The following is a 21991-nucleotide window of genomic DNA, read 5'->3' as shown; positions in this document are numbered from 1 at the left end:
TTACTAAGAACGTACCTAAACATAGGTACAACAGATAAGCATAACACCAATATGATAACTGAAATAGAGAATAGAAACATACCAGTAACCACATCCGGTGCTGCCATGGCCTCCTCGGCCGTGAGCTGGAAGGCACGCCCCTGAGCCTTCGGAGGCTCCGTCTTGACTGGCCTCCCATCCGCAATCCTCAACGTAGCTGGTGCGGGAATCTGCGTCGGCTTGGCGGCGAGCTGCGGACAGTTGGTCTTCACACGACCAACCTGATGACAGAGATAACATATCCTCATATCTGCCGGAGGGGCGGACTGGCGACAGTCCCTAGCATAGTGCCCCTCCTTGCCACATTTGTGGCAACCACCACCTGCTCGACAAACTCCAGAATGACCCCTGCCACACTTTCCACAAGTGCGGCTCTGCTGACCTCCGGTCCTAGTATCAGCGGTCTTAGACCGCTTAGGTGCTGGCTGAGACTGAGCCAGAACCTGACGCTACTCCTTCAACTGCATCTCTATCTCCAACTCATGCCGCCTCGCGGCTTCCTGAAGATCCAGAATAGTATCACAACATTGCGTAGCAACAAACTGACAGATATCTGTCTTGAGTATACTCAGATAACGAGTCATCTGATACTGCTCGGAAGCAAACTCTGGGCAAAACATAGCCCTCTCCGTGAACATGCGGGTGATCTCCATCACCGACTCTCCATCCTGCCTCAATGTCAAAAACTCCTAAGCAAGCCGCTCCCGCTCCACGCGTGGAACGTAGCGGGTGCGAAACATATACCTGAACTGCTCCCAAGTAATAGCAGCTCTCTGATCATTGGTGTACGACCCAGTAGTCAGTCTCCACCAGTCCTTGGCCGCAAGCCTCAGCAGGTTCAGGGCGCACCTGACCTTCTGGTCAGTAGGACAAGAGCACGTGAAGAAACAGCCCTCCACGTCAGATAACCACCTCATAGCCCTGATCGCATCCTGTGTACCATCAAACGTCGGGGGCTTCGTGTTATCGAAGTCCCGGCACTGGAAAGCCCGGCTAGCTCCTCCTCCACCCCCTGCACCTGTTACAGTCGACGTGGCTGCCGCGGCAGCCGTCTCTGCTAAGGCTACATAACGCTCATCAAAGTACTCGACCATAGCGGTCTTGATCGACCCAAACATCTCTAGCAGTTGCGCTCGAAACGCAGCAGCAATCTCATCATGCAGGATCTCCCGAATCCTGGCATCCAACTCCTCTATCCCTATCTGCACCACGGGCTCAGGTGCTATAGGCTCATCCGGGCCTCCGCCCGCTGATCCTGATCCTGATCCTGATCCGGTCGTAAAGCGTCTCGTCATCACCATACTGAAAATATGCCCAAGACGTCAGATAAACAACATAAAATCGGAAGACCAATTCCCACAAACACTAGGGGTTGTGACTTCCTTGCTACGTGTATGGGTCCTGTGCTTCCAGTAGTACGGGCCCATACTACCTTCCACACCTACCCATATTTGTCTCAAGTATCACCACAACGCCCTAACAATAGACATTAACATATCAAGCGCTCAACCCTCACTCCTAGGAGAAATGTGAAACTATCTCACAACTGGCCTCACGGCTTCTCTCGACCTATCCATCCATGAAACTTCCACCAACCCTGCAGCATTAGTGTATGCTAGCCACCCATAACGCTGGACCCGATAGACTTTCGAATATCCAATCCTACCCTAAGGTCGAATCAAACATTCTCAGGCTATAAGATCTTGATTATGCACAGTCGTGATGCTTACACTAAACAACTACAGTAATGATGTCAATTCCATATAAAAGAAACCCTAGGCTAGTAGGCATCATATAATCAGGCAAGTCTATCATGCAATTCCTAAAGATCCCTAGCCTAACACTAGCATGTTGTTCTAACAGATCATAATATCAAATAACTGTATGGTATTTTGGGGTCTACTTATTGGCTCCGACAGATCGTACACTCTGCATCCTCCATCCCTTATTTTCAAAACCACTTTAGAATTTATTCTAAAAATTTCCTTGATTTGATACTGGATTCACACTAGTGTTCCTCCAATTCACTCAAACCAAGGCTCTGATACCAATTTGTAACATCCAAAAATTTTAAGCCAAATTTAAACTTTTTCAACCATAAAACCAAATAGAGTTTTACAAAAATGTTTTCAAAATATTATTCATCAGAGTGTCCCAAAAGTATAATCATATGGATGAGGAGCGGTACGGTCAAGCCTTTGCCTTGCCACGATCTCCGGAAGTACCTGAAACAATAAACTGAAACAGTAAGCCCGAGGGCTTAGTGAGCTACCCCCAAAATACCAATACCACACCGATAATACCATATCAATAACAGATAATCAACATCATGCATACTGGGCCTTTGGCCTGACTGGACCGCCCAAACGGGCCTTCAGTCTATCTGGATCTATCCCGAGCCTTCGGTATGACTGGACCGCCATACGGGCCTACAGTCTTTCCGGACCGCTCGTAGGGTATGTTGGCCTTCAACACAAAGCAGGACCGCCTCAACCCAAACATCAAACCAATAACCATGTGCACAAGACTAACATAGGCTAGCATATACAGACATCAGATATAACTATCTCACAGATCATCGATCACAGTAATCTTTCCTAACCAGAGCACCGACCTAAACAGGCCACTAACATTCAATCCTAACGGATCAGAAGAGCATAACAACATACTGTCTATCCTGTTACCGATCTAACAGATCATAACCACATGTAGCATACTGTAACCAAGATAAAAACTAAAAAGGTCGGCCTTGGTGCCTTAGACCCTATTGATATAGTGAGGATAACTCACTTTCCTAGCAGCTCAGAATGATACTGTCCACACCTCCCGATATAGCTCCAACCACCTCGCCTGTACCCATAAGTGGTCCACACCATAATTACTCAAATTACCAAAATGCCCTTAGGAGGTACAAGACATCCCACCGTCAAGTCAAGTCTCTCGTAAATGGTCAACAGTCCATGTTGACCTGTTTGCTGGATATAACTTTCTCTGCTTCGAGCCCCTTCTGATTCCAGAATTTCTCGACTCGACTCGCCGAGTCTCTAGCAGACTCGCCGAGTCGATACGCGACTCAGCTTGGAAGTCCAAACTGACTCTCCGAGTCATTTCCCAGACCTCGCCGAGTCCAAGCGGGACTAATTTGGACAAAACCCTACCCGACTCGCCGAGTCCTCTCCCAGACTCGCCGAGTCCATACGCATACTCTCATGATCAAGCCATTCTGGACTACCCCTTTGATCCAAACAGTAGATCTAGGTCCCTAGAGTGCATTAGCAACGTAAAGTTGCTACCTTTACGTATTTGCATGACTCAAAATCCACATCTAAGCTTTGAATGGGACTTTACTCATAAACAAGGGTTCCTTCATGACCCTAATAAGACCTTTATGGACTTAGGACTCAAAAGAGGTTCATATCTAAAGTTTCAACTTCAGATCTAGCTCCCATACCATAATCCCTTCATGAATAGCTAAAGAAAGGCCTAATCTTCACATATGAAAGATTCTAGAAGCAAGGAGGTCAAGGTAACAGCTTGTTACCTCCAAAACGTGCCCAAGCTGAAGTAGACTCTGGATCCACACGAAATCCTTGATGCTAGCCTCTTGATCTACAAGTTTCCTTCACAAAATCACTTCTCAAAGCTCCAAAACACTCTCCAAGCTCACACTCACGAAAATTAGGGTTTCTGGCTCTCAAGGGGTGATAGAGGACAGTGGGAGGCGCTAATGGTCCAATATATAGGGTGCAAAAACCCTGAAATTTAGGGTTTCCACTGCCAGCTCCTACTCGTCGAGTCCCCCATGTCGACTCGCCGAGTCACTCATTAAATGACGTGTCCTGACCCGCTACTACTCGACGAGTCACAGCGTCAACTCGTCGAGTAGACCTTAAAACATGAAACCTAAATGGAATAATAATGATACCTGACAATGGGATGTTACATAAGAGGTTTTTATTCTAGTCTTCAGAGATAGAAAGATATACTACTTCGCAATATACGAACTTCATTGTTCGTATGAATAATTGCAAGAAGAACAATGATGGGGATAAAGTTGAGTTAAGGAAGATAATGACATGGTACTCGGAGATATGAAGGATGATGCATTTTGTTGCACATATTCTCACGAATTGAGAAGTTCGATATGATTACAAAGGGGGAGATTGTAGAGTCGAAATATCTTGTAATATGTCGAAGTCTGTGTATTTGTCTATTTCGTATGTTTTCTATGTATTTGCTAAGGATTCTTTTTAACGAAGCGTAATGTCTAGCCTTAGTATTTTTTGTACTTTCGGCCTCCTATAAATAGGAGTTGAACATAGAGTTGATAGTAGAGTTTTCCCATGTTTACTATCAGTTTTTTACTCTTGTTCTCTGAAAGTAATGTGAGCTGAACCAGACCTTATTTACTCCTCGTGTTCATCATTTACTCTGATTTGATTCTCATACTCGATTAATCACAACTACAAATAGAATCCATGGTTTCCGAAAAATCTCAAGTTTAAGATGTATTTTCAATTTGATATACTGATGGTTCCTTGGGAACCTTGCATTGTTCATGTTTTTGGCTAACTATGTTACTTTTAGCCCTTAAATGCACGTAAAAGACATTTTTCCCGTCTAATATCTTTTTTTTCGGTGCGAAAAGGGGCAATGTACTTCTAGAGACAACAACAAAGAAGGGGAAATGTTGTCATGGCTTACAATCGCGAATGTCTAATACATTTTTTCATCTTTATTGACAAATTAAACTAGACAAGAGTATTGTGTGAAACTATTTTATGAATTTAGGGTTAACAAAAGTATTCTAAGTTTTTGAAAGTTGGTTTTATATGATTTTCTTGGCTGCAAGTTTTTTGTTTCTGATTAATTAGAACCAATGAGGAGAAGATATAAATGGCGGAACATAAATGGATCGATAGGTAACGTGTGAAAAATACACATTCCCGACGACGCATTTCCTTCACCCTCCCCATCAACGTAGGCTCTCATTTCCATTATGTCTCTCACTATCAAGAACTAAAGTTGTAATGGAACTGATCAACCACAAACAAGAGTTTTTTCATGTTCGTTCGTTCAAGTTTAACCAAAAAAAACAAATGACCACAAACTAATAAACAAATAAATGTTTTTGTTTTTGTTCGTGTTCGTTCATTTAACAAATTACATTGTTTGTGTTCGTCTGTTTATGTTCGTTAATATGTTAAACTAAAATAAATGAATGAAAATAAACAAAAATGAATAAACATAATGGAACTAATATGAGCACAAACGAACATAAGTATATACAAACATCCAAATCAAAAACTACAAAACTTGATTGTAAAACACTTATGATACGTTAATCATATTTAATATGGTGACTTTTAATATTTATACTAAATCTAGAAGTTGCAAAACTTAAACCAGTATTAGAAACCGGCCCTCAAAAAACCGAACCGAACTATATATATATATATATATATATATATATATATATATATATATATATATATATATATATATATATTATTTATAATATTATTAGTTTATCGATATTCATTTGAGTTCAATTAAATTGAAGCAAGATAATTAGTTCTTTGTTTTTTTTCTTAAGAGTATATAGGTCTGGTCTATCTGGAGTATGATTGTGTTTGAGGATCAAGAGTATGATTTCGCCAAACTTTTGATTATAAGCTAAAAACGTAAAACAAAAACTAAAATTGGTTCATGTTTGTGGGAAAGATGTGTTGGTTAAAGGTCTAAAAGCTAATTTTTTAATAAAAAATGCTCACTTCTAGCCGCATGCGCTTCTAGAAACTGCACCATAGTATAAACCACACCATTCCATTGTGCGGTTTAAAATTGAAATCGCACCACTAAAAAAATCATGAAACCACAGCTCATGGTTTTATGATTTTAAAAACGATGCATTTGGTTTGTGATTTGGTGTAGGCCTAAAACTGCACCAAATTGTTGCTTACCTATAATAGGACATTTAATGAGGGAGACAACAACCAAGGTAAGTTGCATCTATGTGTATCAATCCAAGTCAATCCAAATTACTGCTAGATCTTCAACCACCCAAACAAAGGACCAAGAAAAAAAACCTCATCTCATGAATGTCAATAAACCCAAGTGGGTTTATCAGTTTTCTTGGCTTGTAGTTGTCACCAAAGAGAAGTGGGGAAGGATGAGGAATTAGGACTTTAATGTGCTATCTAATAAGTTTTTATTATTTATTAATAGGATCATTTATGGCTATTAGTGTGTGACCTCATATTCTTATATGATCATTAATATATAAATTTGGTTAATTCTTGCACGCTAATTCCAACATACTCCTACTTATAAAAACAATAAAACAATTGACTCTACAACACAATCCTAAACATCTAGCAACATTTCACTTCCCTCTATCATGATGGGTTATTAGGGTTACAACTACAATGCCTTAAGCGGAAAACAATTACACAATTCAATTGATTAGTATACATGCAACCTAATTGGATCTATGTCTTTCACATATAGCAACATACTATGAATGGCTAATCTACAATAACTTTTCTATGAACAAACTAATTCATAAGATAAGAAAACTAACCTTTAAGATTGTTATTGCAAAACAATCTTGAATTCCTCCTTGAAAGACTCTTGGAAGCAAGCGCCACAAGTGTCGCGCCTCTAATGGTTCACACCCAAACCCTAGCAACTAAGGAACTTGAAGAGAGAGATAAGAGAAGAGGTGGAAATGTCGGCCTTATGCCTCTAGGAAGAGCATGAACGAAATATCAAACCCTTAAGAGTTTATATATGAGTCTAGGGAGGTGTTGGTTAAGGCAGATATCTCCAATATAACCCTAATCCTTTTTCTTCCTCCATAAGGCATCCAAGGCACCCTTAAAGCCCAATGAAACCCTAGAAGGCTTCTAGATTTCGTCCCTTCCTTATAGGTGGTTCTAGAATTCCTCAGTGTTCAACTATTGAACATTGTCACCTTTATCCTCCTAGTTTTAATTAATCCAATTAATCCCAAAATTAATTCCAATTAATTTTTGATTAATTATTATTTAAATAATACTATTTCCAATTAATATATTATTCTCATAATATATTAACAAAATATTTATTTTTATTTCCAATTAATTTATTAACCATATAATAAATTAATAAATCAGTCTCTCTCTAAACGTTATCCTATTCAATTGCTAGGTTTGAGGGCAACTCAAAATGACTATGCTACTATCAATTTAAATTTATACCAATTATAGTTATGGGCTTAGACACCTAATCCAACAGTCTCTCACTTGGAGAAATCTAATAACTATAACTGTCAGTATAACTTCCAAACTGATCTGCAAATTGTAGCTTCCAAAAGCCGCTATCGAACTCTGACCCAGTCAGTTACGTGTCCTAAGATAAGTGATAAAATATTCCTCCGTTCTACAAGATATCGTACATACATGCGACATGTATTATAATCAATCTCATTGTCCAATTTTTATTTCCCAATTTCTGATTTGTGACGACTGAATTCAGACTGCTAATTGAACACATCAATTTAGTCCGGGCTCAGCCAAGCACTTATAAGTCAACACCAAATCACCGAGAGGCCGAAAGATATCGCTTTTCCCGTTAGGGCAAAATGAACGAATAAACTTTGACTTACATGCTTGCACTATTTACTCATCAAATCATGCCCAACAATACGTTTTATAACATCAAGTTATTTATGCGTTTATGCATTATCAATGCACAACTGACTTGTAAAAAACAACTCATATATCTTCGTTTCAAGAATATAAAATATTATCATCTCAAAATTACTCATTATAAAATACATGAAGTAAGTTTTTGAGCGTAGGTTTATCCAATACTCAAAATCCCCATTTTCTAAGTACTCATGAACATTGCAGCAAACAATTGCTATGTCTAATCCCTATAGACAATCTACAATTCAATTCATGACAGTCTTAATTCACTACTTACTTCCAAAAGTACGAGCGACTGTGGAATTTCGAATAATCAAATTATTCTGGAAGTAAAACATGCAAAGTGAAACAGAATAATAACCTAACTAACTATGTTCTCAAACTATTGAATATAAATAAAACTCTTATTATTTAATCACGATATTAATTAAGACTTTATTCATTGTTTAATGTTTCAAGTAATCAACTAAACACTTGAATTAAACATCAGTCATGCCATGTTATGAACATGCATACTATGTTTCTCTATGGTCCTTTCTTTGTGAACAGATCGATTGGACACTATTCCAATGATGCTCATTTCACAATTCCATATTCTTCTCACCTCTAAATTTGTTATAATTCCAACCTTACATGCATTGTTCTTCTGTGATGTCAAAGCTTCAAAGTCATAGAGACTTAGCCAACAATATTACAGAATGTTCCAATGTAGCTTTGTTACTAAAAAAAATTCCATGGAAACGAAGTCTCAAATTCAAGGTACACTCCTTGAACACCTTTCTTGCATTAAAGTTTTTAACTCACATGTAGATTTTAATAATCAACTCCCATTATGGAAACATTTCCATATTCCCATATGACCATCAGTTTTGATCAAGAATCATCACAATCTAAAACATGTCACTATGGTCCTTCCAACTAATACTATACTTCCAACTGTCCACAAGCAACCAATCCTTTGGTATAACCCCAGAATTTTCTTGACAGTTGTTTAACTTTAGTCACACAAAGTTCTAGTCCTTTTCCCTCTCAATGCCCATGGCATATATAATCGATCTGATATCCAAAGCATATGGGACTCGATTCATTATGTCTTACATAAGGACCTGATACCTATTCAGTCTCTTGCTATAATATTTCCATATATCGAATTTACTATTTTGAATCATTTCAACACAATATTAATATATGTCCATGACTAAGTTCTATTGAACTATGCAATCTAAACTTTTTAGATTCGAAACGAAGTATGAGTGCCCTCCCCTTGAGCCTTTACTATAGCGAAACAATTTCCAAACTTTCCAACTTGCAAATTTGTAAACTTTGTTTCCTACAAATAGTATTGCCGACTTGAAACACTTAGCATAACAATTATGCTCCCATTAGCATAACACTTATGCTCTCTCTTGCATAACAATTATGCTCCCACTAGCTTTGACATGTATCCAGAAATCAACTGGACTTTCTAGAAATCAATAATCTTGACTTTCTTACTAAAGTGCAGATTTCTAATACGTAGTGCTTCGATAAGTCTTCAACTAGACTTCTCAAGCTTATACACCTTCATTAAATAGCATATGTATGTGTGTTTAAACCCTTTCAGAACATATAGCTATATGTCTTGAAAGTTCAAACAATTCCTTGCCACTTCTCAGAATTCAAACTATGAAAAGTGATGTCGTAATCATATTGTGAATTTGAGAATTCAATTATCACAACTACAAACCATAATGATATTTATTAGATCTTAAAAATCTACTAGCAAAAGTGTTTCCTCATAATCATTCTCATGAATTAGAGTGAAACCTTTTGCCACATAGATTTTATGGTGTATACGTCCCCATCCACATGAATCCATCATTTCCAACCTACAATCATAAGACAAGATTTATGACAAAACCAAATTTAAATTTAGCTTTCATGGACTGAACTTTGCGTATTCTTATTTTCTCTCCCTCTGGTAGCAGAAGGGCCTACCAGTGCTTCGATGTTGTTAAATAGTTCACCCATATTGATCAACGTATTTTCACTGACCAACATGCTCTGCCTTTTGCAGTCAAATGAGAACCATAGAACTCATAAGCATTGCCAACCCAAATGGAAGGTGCACAGAAACAAGAATGTGTCAACTTAACACGATAGGTTATCAACCTCAGGTCGTATGCTAGTGATAACAAAAGGTTTATTCTTGATTGACTCTTGAAACTCTTCGAGATCATTAAGACTCCCACTGACTTCTTGACATATAAGTTTCTCTCTTAAGGAACATTCCTTGACAAGCAAAAAGAAATATTCAAAAGTTAGTGTGGATTCTCGACAAGAAACACTTCATGGAATTGGCCTTAGTTCATTCTTTGTTTTAACCAAAACATCACAACTTCCAATTCCAAATGAGGTATTATAAACCAACTTAGTATAAAATAAGTTTCAAGATACGATGTGTAGTAACTAGAATATGACTCTAAAACTTGATTAGCAACGAAGTATGACTCATCTCTTGATTGAACCATTTCAACAATATCCGATTCCTCTTCTTAGTCATACAGTTGCACCAAGATGTACTTCGAGGATCTGTTGTGATATAGTTCCACAATCATTAAGATGATCATAAAACATGATATTAAAGTGCTCTCCCTTCCTTCTAGATTGGAGAAACTTTTATCTTTCTGCCTTACAGATTCTTCTTATTCGTTCTGCTATACTTTGAAAACTTTTCCAAAATATTAGAATTATGTTTAATCTTATAAACACAACCATATTTACTGAAACATCAGTAAATCATGACGAATAGACTCATCGTCCTTTGTGGTAGATCTGAATAGTCCATATCAACATGTACTATATCCATTAGTCCTTCACTTTGACTCATATAAACATGTGATCAATGAATTATTCATAATCTTCCAACGATCAAGATTCTCATACATCACGCAATTCAAATTGCATGACTCCAAGTTTTTATCCAATTGAAACTTGGTTGATGAGAATTCATTTTCACTTGGTTAATTATGACAATGCCATAAGCAATATAACAATAATTAAATCCACAATTAACATTTCTAATAATAGAAATGTAACCAACACTTTCAAGAATGCCATTGTAAAGAAAAGTAAACCAACCATATAAACCAAAATTTCACTTTTATTGATAATAAATGAAAATTTTGGAGCTTGTCCTTACAATTCATAAAATCAAAACTATGTTTCTATACATTTCTAAGCAATCTATTAAATTATCCTAACTCCCAAGTAGTAGCTTCCAAAATATAATCATCGAACCATGCGACCGAAATCCATCTTTCACGATCAGATTTAGCTCACTCTTCTTAACCTTCCTTCTTTTGCTTAGATCCTACAAAACATCAAAATGTGATCATCACATCATGTATTAATAATCTATGAATAGTAACTTTTAAAAATAATGGAGTTACATAATGGATGTACCTGAAGTAGAGTCACACGACTTGACTTTACAATCTCTAAGATCTTTCAGGTAGTCTGGGCAGCTTCGCAACCAATGTCCCTTCAATTGGCAATAGAAACATATGGACCTTTTAGGGTTAGCACATGGAACTATCTTAGAACAATACATTCTCTTTACCATACGTTCAAACGGCTTGACCTTGGCCGATCCATTTCCATTGGGAAGAGAAATCTTTTATGGACCACCATTTTCAAAGTCATGTCGTGGTTGCTCATATAAAAGTTCTCAACGAACCGACTATATGACTCAGGAAGTGAAAGGAGAACCAAATCAATGGCTTGCTCCCTTGGGAAAACGACACCCATTTTATTCAATTTGTCAATGTACGATTTCATTTTCAGAACATGCGTACACACACAATTTCCATCTAGATGTTTACATGCCAATAGGGATTAACCGGTTTTGTATCTTTCGACTCGAGGGAATCGTAACGAGGGGAGAGTCACTGGAGGAGGAGAAGGAAGAGTTGGAGAAGCATGATATCCATTTCCACCATTGCTCGAAGAAGGGAACATAGTTTCACCTTGATAAGAATGTGGAAGATCATCTTCAGAAGGTAGAGGAAAACCATTTCCAAAAGGATGATGAAGGCCATTATTGTCTTGACTTGACATCTTAGTTGATTTTAATCCTTAATTATTAACCCATAAATTTAAATTAAGGCTAGGATCCATATTTTCGATTCAAACTTTAAAGAGGGATGCTGTAATCAAATCCGAATCTATTTTAGGTAGGTAATGCTTTTACCAATTTCAATCTTATGAAATTCCTAGATCTTTTGAGATCATTGAATCTAATCAATGGCATGTTTACTCTCGATTATGCTCTCACTTTTGTGACTGGGATGCCAAGGATCACAAACGATATGTGAATAACCATGCAAATTAGCTTGGTACTCTCGATGTCGTTTATCATCTCGTTTTAATGTGTCGGTTAACCACACATGCTCCATTAATCAACAGTAATTTTTGAGACACCCACTACCACTCTTTATTAGTCCCCCATTAGTGTGACGGTTAACCATACACGCTCCACTAACGACTCATAAAGTGTAATGTGTAATTTCATAGATTAGCATACAAATTCACATTTTTCCTAAAGTAACTAAGAGTTGGATTTTAAAATTAGTTTAGTAACTTTTTAATCGCATTATACTTATTAATGAGAATTAATTGTCCTATCAAACCCGTTCGGCTAATGACCATCCACCATACAAGCGAGTCGTGGTAAGAATGGATACCCAATGGCGGTCATTTTATAGGCCGCTTCCTTAAACTACCCCTATAGTATGGCTTCGTGAATGAGGCGTACTAGCGGTTTGACTGACTTTTCTTATACATATAATATATTTTTGATTATATACATAGTATAAGGTGTATTTTTAAAAATTTTAAAATAGAAAGGGTTTAATCTTTTAATAAATTAATCTTTTAATTTAATTAAATTTAAACCTTTTATGGATTTATTAATTATCTTTTAATTAATTACTTAATTAAATTAATAATAAGATCCATAAGGATATATTTTAAACTTTTCAAAATACCAAATATAATTTTACATTAATTATTAAGTTCAATTAATATCTAGATTTACTATTTAAACATTTAAAAATTAATCATATTAATCACAAAACAATTAATCAAGTCAAATGCTAATCTCCTAACTTCTAGGCTTTTAATTTGTCATCACGGATACACCAAAATCGGATTTGGGGATAAACATAGCAAGTAGATATCACATAAAAGTTGATTAGGAAGGTTAGGCATAAAAAATCAGATCTGGCATGGGCTCACGACGTGAGCATGCAAACTCATGACGTGAGCTGCGACAAATCCAAAAACAGTTTTTTTCTCTCTTTCAATCGATTCACCAATGTGCAAATATATGAAAGATGTCCATACGCTCTGATACCACTGATGGGTTATTAGGGTTACAACTATAATGCCTTATGCGGAAAATAGTTAAACAGTTCATTTGATTAGGGCACATGCAACCTAATTGGATCTATGTCTTTCATATATAGCAACATACTATGAATGGCTAATCTACAATAACTTTTCCATGAAAAAACTAATTCATAAGATAAGAAAACTAACCTTTAAGATTGTTATTGGAAACAATCTTGAATTCCTCCTTGAAAGACTCTTGGAAGCAAGCGCCACAAGTGTCGCGCCTCTAATGGTTCACACCCAAACCCTATAAACCAAGGAGCTTGAAGAGAGAGCGAGAGAGAGAGAGAGAGAGAGAGAGAGAGAGAGAGAGAGAGATAGAGAGAGAGAGAGAAGAGGTGGAAATTTCAGCCTTATGCCTCTAGGAAGAGCATGAATGAAATATCAAACCTTTCTGAGTTTATATAGGAGTCTGGGAAGGTGTTGGATAAGACAAGTATCTCCAAGATAACCGTAATCCCTTTTCTTCCTCCCTAAGGCATTCAAGGCACCCTTAAAACCCAAGGAAACCCTAGAAGGCTTCTAGATTTCGTCCCCTCCTTATGGGAGGTTCTAGAATTCCTCAATGTTCAACTATTGAACATTGTCACCTTTATTCCTCCTACTTTTAATTAATCCCAAAATTAATTCCAATTAATTTTTGATTAATTATTAATCAAATAATATTGTTTCCAATTAATATATTATTCTCATAATATATTAACAAACTATTTATTTTGATTTCCAATTAATTTATTAACCATATAATAAATTAATAAATCAGTCTCTCTCTAAAAGCTATCATATTCAATTGCTAGGTTTGAGGGTAATCCAAAAGGACTGTGCTACTATCAATTTAAGTTTATACCAATTATAGTTATGGGCTTAGACACCTAATCCAACAAATCATATGTAAGGTTCTTGGCTCCATAATACCACCATCAAACTTAACAGAAGAATGTGTTATCGTCTCCATTTACCCTTTGGTATAATGCTATGGAGAAAGAGGCATTTATTATCACTATAAAGTCAAACAAGATAATATCAACCTTCTATTTAGACAATCTAGGTATGGCCATACACAACATCTTATATGATTCTACTAAGAGTGTCTAACCATACATGTGTATTCTTTTGGATCTTTCAGTAAGATACATCCATCTCATGGATATTTCCTAAACTTTCAGAATCGTCTTGCATATAATTATTACAATAACCATAATTGACAAAGGACAATTCAGAAAAACTCAAGAAAAGGTAAAAACATGCCAACTTCAAACACAATTTTGCTAGATGATGAAATATTTCTATGAAATATTAAAACAAACTAAAATTAAAACTCTTTGTTGTTCCAATATCAAAAAACAAAAAAAAATCTAAATTGGTGACCTCAACTTCCCACATTACTACTTTCATTGGCATCGACATTCTCATGTTGTGAAAATAAAGGCATGGTCACGAATCAGTGATCTTATATGAATGAACTTTTTTAAAAACCACTAGCTTCATTTGATATGATTTACCATAAATGTCACAAATATAATAAATAGTTGGTCTTCTCATAAATCCATTCCTCATATGCAGTATTTCAAAAAAAAATTCATGCACATGTCTAAATATCATTCAATTGTCTAGGAATCTCATGCCTTTTTTGGGATAATCTAACTCTAATTTTCATATGATTTAAAAGGAGTGCCAAATCTGAGTAATGTTTAGATATCTTTCATTAGATATGCCATATTTCTTTTCTTGAGAGTGATTTTAGTCTATCTAATGTTCCATACATGAGAAATATAAGTTGACTTAAATCATCAAGATTTATCTTGACAATATTAAAAGGTTTACATTAGTATCACAAATTTTTACTGATCTCATAATCCAAGTATTCGTAAAACAAAAATAAAGCCAATTCGTATTAGATCTCTATGCTCCAAGCATACAAAGTAAATAACATGTCATTTGTGGTAGACTCATTGGGACTAAAGTCTAGTGATTTGCATACCTTATCAAAAATGGTCATCTAATGTCATGTTATATTGGTATGGATTTAAAATTAAATCATGTATCTTGAATACCAACTTCTTCACCAATATGATCCTCACTATTCAACATCCTTAGCGACTTCTCCCACTTTTTACGATCCCAAGAATCTTTATTTCCCTTCTTAAGATATCCATCATCTTCAACATCTCCTCCAACTTTGATTTCACTGTAAATACATTGGCTTTGTTGGTGATCTCGTTAATCTTCCTCTCAAGCTCAACACATCTCTTGGATAACTCCTCATTTTTTGCAGCAAGGTTCTTGACCTTAAACACGAAATCATTGTCCTTGTTTTTCAAAACTTTCTCTTTCTCAGACAACTTAACCTACAATTATCTCTTCAAGGTTTCAAGATCCCACTTGATCTCCTTGGTACCCTTCAACATCAGGGTAGTAGCCTGCAACAATTTTTTTCAAAAAGAACACGATGAGGGTAAGAAAAAAGACAATGGTGGGTATTTGAGGGTGACACAAATGATTATGATCGGCGAGCTTAGGGTTTGGGGAAGTCGAAGAGATGTGATTTAAAGAATAAAAGAGAGATATTTTATTTAATGTTGAAAGCCTATTTTTTAGGATTAAAGTTATCTTATACCAAAAATGCCCTTGTATTTATGTGATTCTATGTGCTATAACCATTTTACCCTTAAAAATTTATTTATTTATTTATGTCATATATAATTGTTAAAATTTAAAAAATGTCCAACCCCCAAAATTCCTACCTCTTTGTGAGATTCAAATCATGGAGAACTGAATATCCTCTACCAAACAAAATCAATCCAAAAAGCCTCATCTATCCCGCAACTGGAGAGCCTCTTTGATGCCAGAATTATAGAGCCTCCACCATTGTTAACTAGTGTCCAATACCCAATCTAGCCTTGGGTGCAACCAATCTCATAAGAAATTAAAACAGTAAACAAGTTTTGATTAGCGGGAAAGAAATGGTCGTGGCTTTGGAAACAGTCAAGGCACGAGGGGGGGGGGGGGTGGAAGGACACGTCGTGGTAGGTCTGGTTTGTCAGATGGGGATGTTTGAAGCCCCACATGTTTTAATGGAAGCAACGCTTGCTCCATCTATGGTTTTTGATAACCGCCTCGTGAAATTTGCTACGTCGTTAGAGAATTTTTCGTGGTTTTGGTGATGTTTCATCAACAGTTTTAGCAATGTTTCTTTCTGATATGGATGAGAAGTCGGTTGTCGGTGGGGGTGGTAAAAACCGATCATTGACGATAGTGGGCAATGAGGTTGTTACCGGTGGTGGTGTATTGTGGTGATTTAGGGTTTAAGTTGAGAAAAATGAGAACATATTTTGTTTAGAAGAAAAGAAAAGTGGGGGTGTCGGTAGTTAGGCTTGGATCGGTATTTCTTTCAAGGGCGATCCCACCTATAGGTCAAGGGTGTCCATGGACACCCTTTATTTTTTGATTTTTTTGTAAGTTGTATAATAAATTTTATATGGACACCTGTTAAAAATTAGTTTAATAGCTAATATATATTTATTTGGATATTAGAAGATACTTACCCAGGAAAAAATCTGATTTATAAATATCTTAATTTATATTTTATTTTTCAAACTTGTTGAATACAAGATATAAAAAAAAATTATAAACCCATTAAATACAAGAAATTAATAAAGAATTTTGAGGAATAAAATATAAAAAAACTGAAAATACATAAACTCTCAAAAACCAAAAGTTACATAATCTTTACTCATTGTCGCCATCCTCAACCGTTCTTAAGCCCATCGACGTTTTTTGCTGCTAAGCAACACCATCATCTACCGCTCTCTAGTTACCGAAAAGCTTGAAGTTCATCTTCCTATCTCCATCTACCATCTCAAACTCTCCATGTTTTATGTGAGTCAATATTCAACCCTCTTTCTTTTTTAATTTATAAACTTTTAAACCGGAAATCTGAAAAGGCTATAAATAGTGTAAATTGTTTAATGGACTTGGTACTCTATTAATTGTTTAATAGACGTGTACTCTCTCTCTCTCTCTCTCTCTCTCTCTCTCTCTCTCTCTCTTCCTTTGTTGCTGTGGTTTACGATACCAATTGCATGTCATCAAGGGCGGAGCCACCCTAGGACCAGGGTAGGCCCAGGCCCACCCTCAAATTTTCAATTTTTTTTTTTTTTGTATTTCAAAATAAAATAATATTTGGGTGTAAGTAATTCAGAAAACATATGTAGTTGAGTTGGCAAGACACATAATATCAAATCCTTAAAGACTATGGGATCCATTCCATGGCTTTACATTTTGGCATGTTTTTTTAAATAATTCATTTTTAAAGTTAGCTCCTCATATTTAGAAATTCAATTTCTATAATAAGTTAGTTTTTAAAATTTACATATTTCATACCTTAAATTTTATAAATTTGCACAATTCCATTCTTAGATAAGTTTATTTATTTTTTAGTTTTTCTTTTTCAGATTTAATTTACTTATATATAAAAAATTGTATTTAAGGGGTTATTTTACACCTTCAAAATCAACGCTCAAATGACCCCTTCTCACAATGAGAATGTATATAACCCTATTCCGGTCTGGTCCGGTATGAAATGAACTTATAATCATAGAATCGATTCGATCATCAGATTATAGATTATAAGTTCATAACCCAAGCCCATTACCATTTTGGGTCGGCCATATATATATGTATATATATATATATATATATATATATATATATATATATATATATATATATATATATATATATATATATATATATATATATATATATATATATATATATATATATATATAAGGAACACCCTAAAAAAAATTTTTGGCTCCGCCCCTGCATGTCATACACAATATCATATTCCCAAAAAGCAGAAATCATATTTACAATTACCATTTATCAAATTACATGTACTAAATCAAATTTACCATTTTATCAAATTACTTTATACAATGGTTCATCATTTATGGTTTTAAATTTTATTTATTTGACAATCATTAAATGAAGTATAGTTGTATTATATGTTTAATTAATAGTTTGCTTTAGACTTTTATGATATTAACAGTGATGCTCTAAAATTAATAGATGATTTGTAATTAGTAAACTTGTATTAATTGTTTGGGTTATTTCCATAAAAGACCCTATATTCTGACTTTTTTTCTTTTCCGAAAAAGACCAAACTTTTATGTGTTACTTGTTATTTCAGACCCTAGCAGGTCACCAATAGGTAAATTAGGTATTTTTGTTTCATAAAAGACCCTATATTTTGTAGTTGTTTTCATTTAGACCTAAAATGTTTTTTTTTCAAAATAAACTCAACTTTAAAATTGGTTATAATCTTCAAGACCAAATATATAAGGTACTTCTTGACTACACCGAAAAAGAAAGTATACATGTATACACTAAAAAATGTTATCTAATCTATTATCTTTTGAGTGAATATAACCTAAAAGAATTGAAAATTTTTATTTTTGTCTAAAAGATATAATTAAACTTTATCTTGGATATATATTATATCATTAAACTTAATATATTGTTTATAGAAAATGTTATTATTACAGCTAATAAAAAGTTTGATGTTAATTGGATATTTTCTGATAACATGGATAATACATGGCTAAGAAGAATCTTTTAACATAATAACAAATTTTTTTATTTGTAGAAAAAAATACAATATAATTTAACAAACTATATACAAAATAATTTTTTTAGTTTGTCTATTATACTTATTTGGTGAGTTTGGACATATTTCCCTCTCTCACTTTTCTATATTATTTTTTTGGCCGAATTTTTTAATCAACAGTACTAGAAAAACAACATTTTACGACTCGCAATGCGTGTCGTAAAACGCTCAAACGACGTGCAAATGCGTGTCAAGGAAGGCCCTGTCATAACGAGAGACGACACGCTTTTGCGCGTCGTCTATTTACGACGCGCATTTACGACGCGCAGTTATGACACGCAATGCGTATCAAGGAAGGCCCTGTCATAAAGGAAGACGACATGCATTGCGTGTCGTAACCTTACGAAGCGCGTGTTTATGTCACGCGATGCGTATCAAGGAAGCCCTGTCATAAAGGAAGACGACACATATTTTTGCGTGTCATAATTTTAAATGTTTTTAAAATTATATATTTTTGATAGATTTACTAATTTTCAAATTAAATAACATATTAAGAGTCTCATAATACAAAATAAATTACCATAAACAATAAAGATAATTCATTACACTAATATGTCAAATACAAATAACCATTCCAATAGTAAGTAAATGTAATACATTGCTAATATTGCATAATATTTATTATAGAAAAACAAAACATGTACATTAAAAGGAACCCGTGGGTAATTTCTCCTTTGACAATCTCCATGGAGCTTTAAGCCTTGCAACCTCACCACTAGAAGATGCATCAACCAGTGTCAAGTATTCTTCTACAAGCTTGTACCTAACACATTCCACATTCATGCCTAGAATCAGCTACTTGAAAATGGTTCAATCAAGCACCAAAAGTTTATAACCAACTTCACAAGTCATAAATACTAAATTACAAATGTTGCTCATTATCAACAACTGTAATAGGTGTATTTTTCCTAAAATAAATTGTAAGGGATTCAAGTGATGATTTACCTTTGGTTTCTTCCTATATAGTAATACACTTAGCCAATTAGTTAAAGCAGATGTTGACATTAGAGATACCTTGAGAAGGAAAAGTGCCTACATAATCAAAGCAAATATCCCATTACACAATATTAACATGAAAAATTATTCAAAAGAGATAAATATCCCATTAGAACATCAAATGCCCCCAAGCAACATCATATCCCATTATGACATTCTGTACAGATTAAGTAAAAAAGAAACAGCCATGTATAGCTGTCCAGAATAAATGCTTAACCCATTAAGTAAAAAAGAACAAGAAACAACCATATCCCATTATCACATACCTCTGTAACTTTAATCTTCATTGTATACAACTCTTCCTTTTGCTTCTTGTAAACAAACATGGCTTTCTGCACCACAAAGTACAATAACATATTAATTAATAAACCCAGCACATATTTACAGTAAAAACTTAATCTTCTTCAACTACACCAACCTCAAACACAGAATCATTTATCATGCCACCAAACACCAAACCACCATCACTAAAATTACCTTCTACACTCTCCTGCAACACAAACACAAATTTAATTCACACTTAACTGAAAAGGCTAAGTAAAACCATCCATCCATCATCTTTACTATTTACCTCCAAAAACAATATCTTGCAGTCAATTTTATCATCATTGGTGGTGGATAATAACGGCTCCATGATCATGCTTGTGCACTGTTGATAAATCTCAGGTTGTGTAAGATCTTGAGATACATCAACCCTAGAAAGATAAACTTTTTGCGAAACAAGACTAGTATTCTCCTCCTCAAACATCTCAAGTCTTTCAGTCACTTTCACACAAATACACAAGATGGATTCATCATCATGAACAATTTTTACATGGTAAGTAATTTACCATTTTAACCCTAGGAAAGGCCACTTTATCAAATATGATATTAAACAATATGTATAACTGTCTGTTTGTTTATTAACAGAAACTAAAAGGCCTGGAAAGCTTTGGACATGCTAATCAAGTGAGTGGTCAAAAGTGGAGAATACTAGTCTTGTTTCACAAAAAGTGGAGAATTCTTCCACTGATTTACATAATTATACAAGTGATATAGACTATATAGATTCAGATGATATAAAAAACCAACAACAGATGAACAATTTTAGACAAAATAAGACGGAAATGAATGTGAAAGTCAATTTACCAGCAGAAGAAGGTCAAACTGCTCTTCATGTTGCTGTGAAGAAAGGGCATTTAGAAATGGTGAGACTTCTTCTAGAAGGAGGGGCAAATGTGAACAAGCCGGATTTACGAGGGTGCACACCGAAAACTTTAGCTCAACAGCAAGGAAACAAAAGCATATATAACCTCTTAATAAGTCATGAAAATAGAAGAAACGAACACAAAATAGAATTTGTGGAGCCCGAAACAATAAATACTACAACATACTTACATACAATAAACCGGGACCCGAGTTGTTCCACCTCATCTTCAGAGCCTACAGCAAGCAGTTCCACTTCCACCAGTCAAAAAGTCAATGAGAAGGGTGACTATTCATGCAAAGTTTAAGATGAAAAAAACATCAGGAAATCAGCTTCCAAAGCTCATAATCTTACCAGATTCGTTAGAAGAATTGTTGATCTTTGCAGGTATGTTCTCTAACTATTTATGTGAATTAATATATAATAATCAAATCATGAAACCTAAAAGTAGAAAGTTTAATAAAAAAGATGATTGATGATGTGTACTTTGACTTGTAGGTCAAAAGTTTGGAGGGTGTAATTTTGTGAAAGTTGTCAACTCGGAGAATGCAGAAGTAGATGATTTGAGTGTAATAAGAGCTGGGGATCACTTGTTTCTCCTTTCAAATGATTGTGAATGTAGGGATGATTATAATGTGACTTAGAAGCATAATATATAATGGAAATTAAATGAATTTCAACTTCAATCAAAATCTAAAAACTTGGATAATCTTAACTCATCATCATTGCCTTCAAAAGCAAAGCAGTTACAACAAGAGATATTCTATCTATTTTTTTTTTGCGCTCACTGAATAACAATTATCAACATGATCATATCCTATTTCCTTCCCTTTTGAGTAATTGTTGATGTGTACCCATTTTAACCCTGTTGGTGTTTGTAGTTCAACTCAAATGATATAATTTGGGTTGTTGAAAGAGGAATGGATTATTCCTTTTTGGTTGTTATGATGGGAATAGGGTGAGCTTCTGTGTTGA

This window comes from Lactuca virosa, chromosome 6 (assembly GCF_052849685.1).
Source record: "Lactuca virosa cultivar CGN04683 chromosome 6, Lactuca_virosa_CGN04683_v6, whole genome shotgun sequence".
In the NCBI taxonomy this organism is placed as follows: domain Eukaryota; kingdom Viridiplantae; phylum Streptophyta; class Magnoliopsida; order Asterales; family Asteraceae; genus Lactuca; species Lactuca virosa.
The sequence above is the reverse complement of the archived record's forward strand: the minus strand, read 5'-3'. Positions refer to the sequence as shown.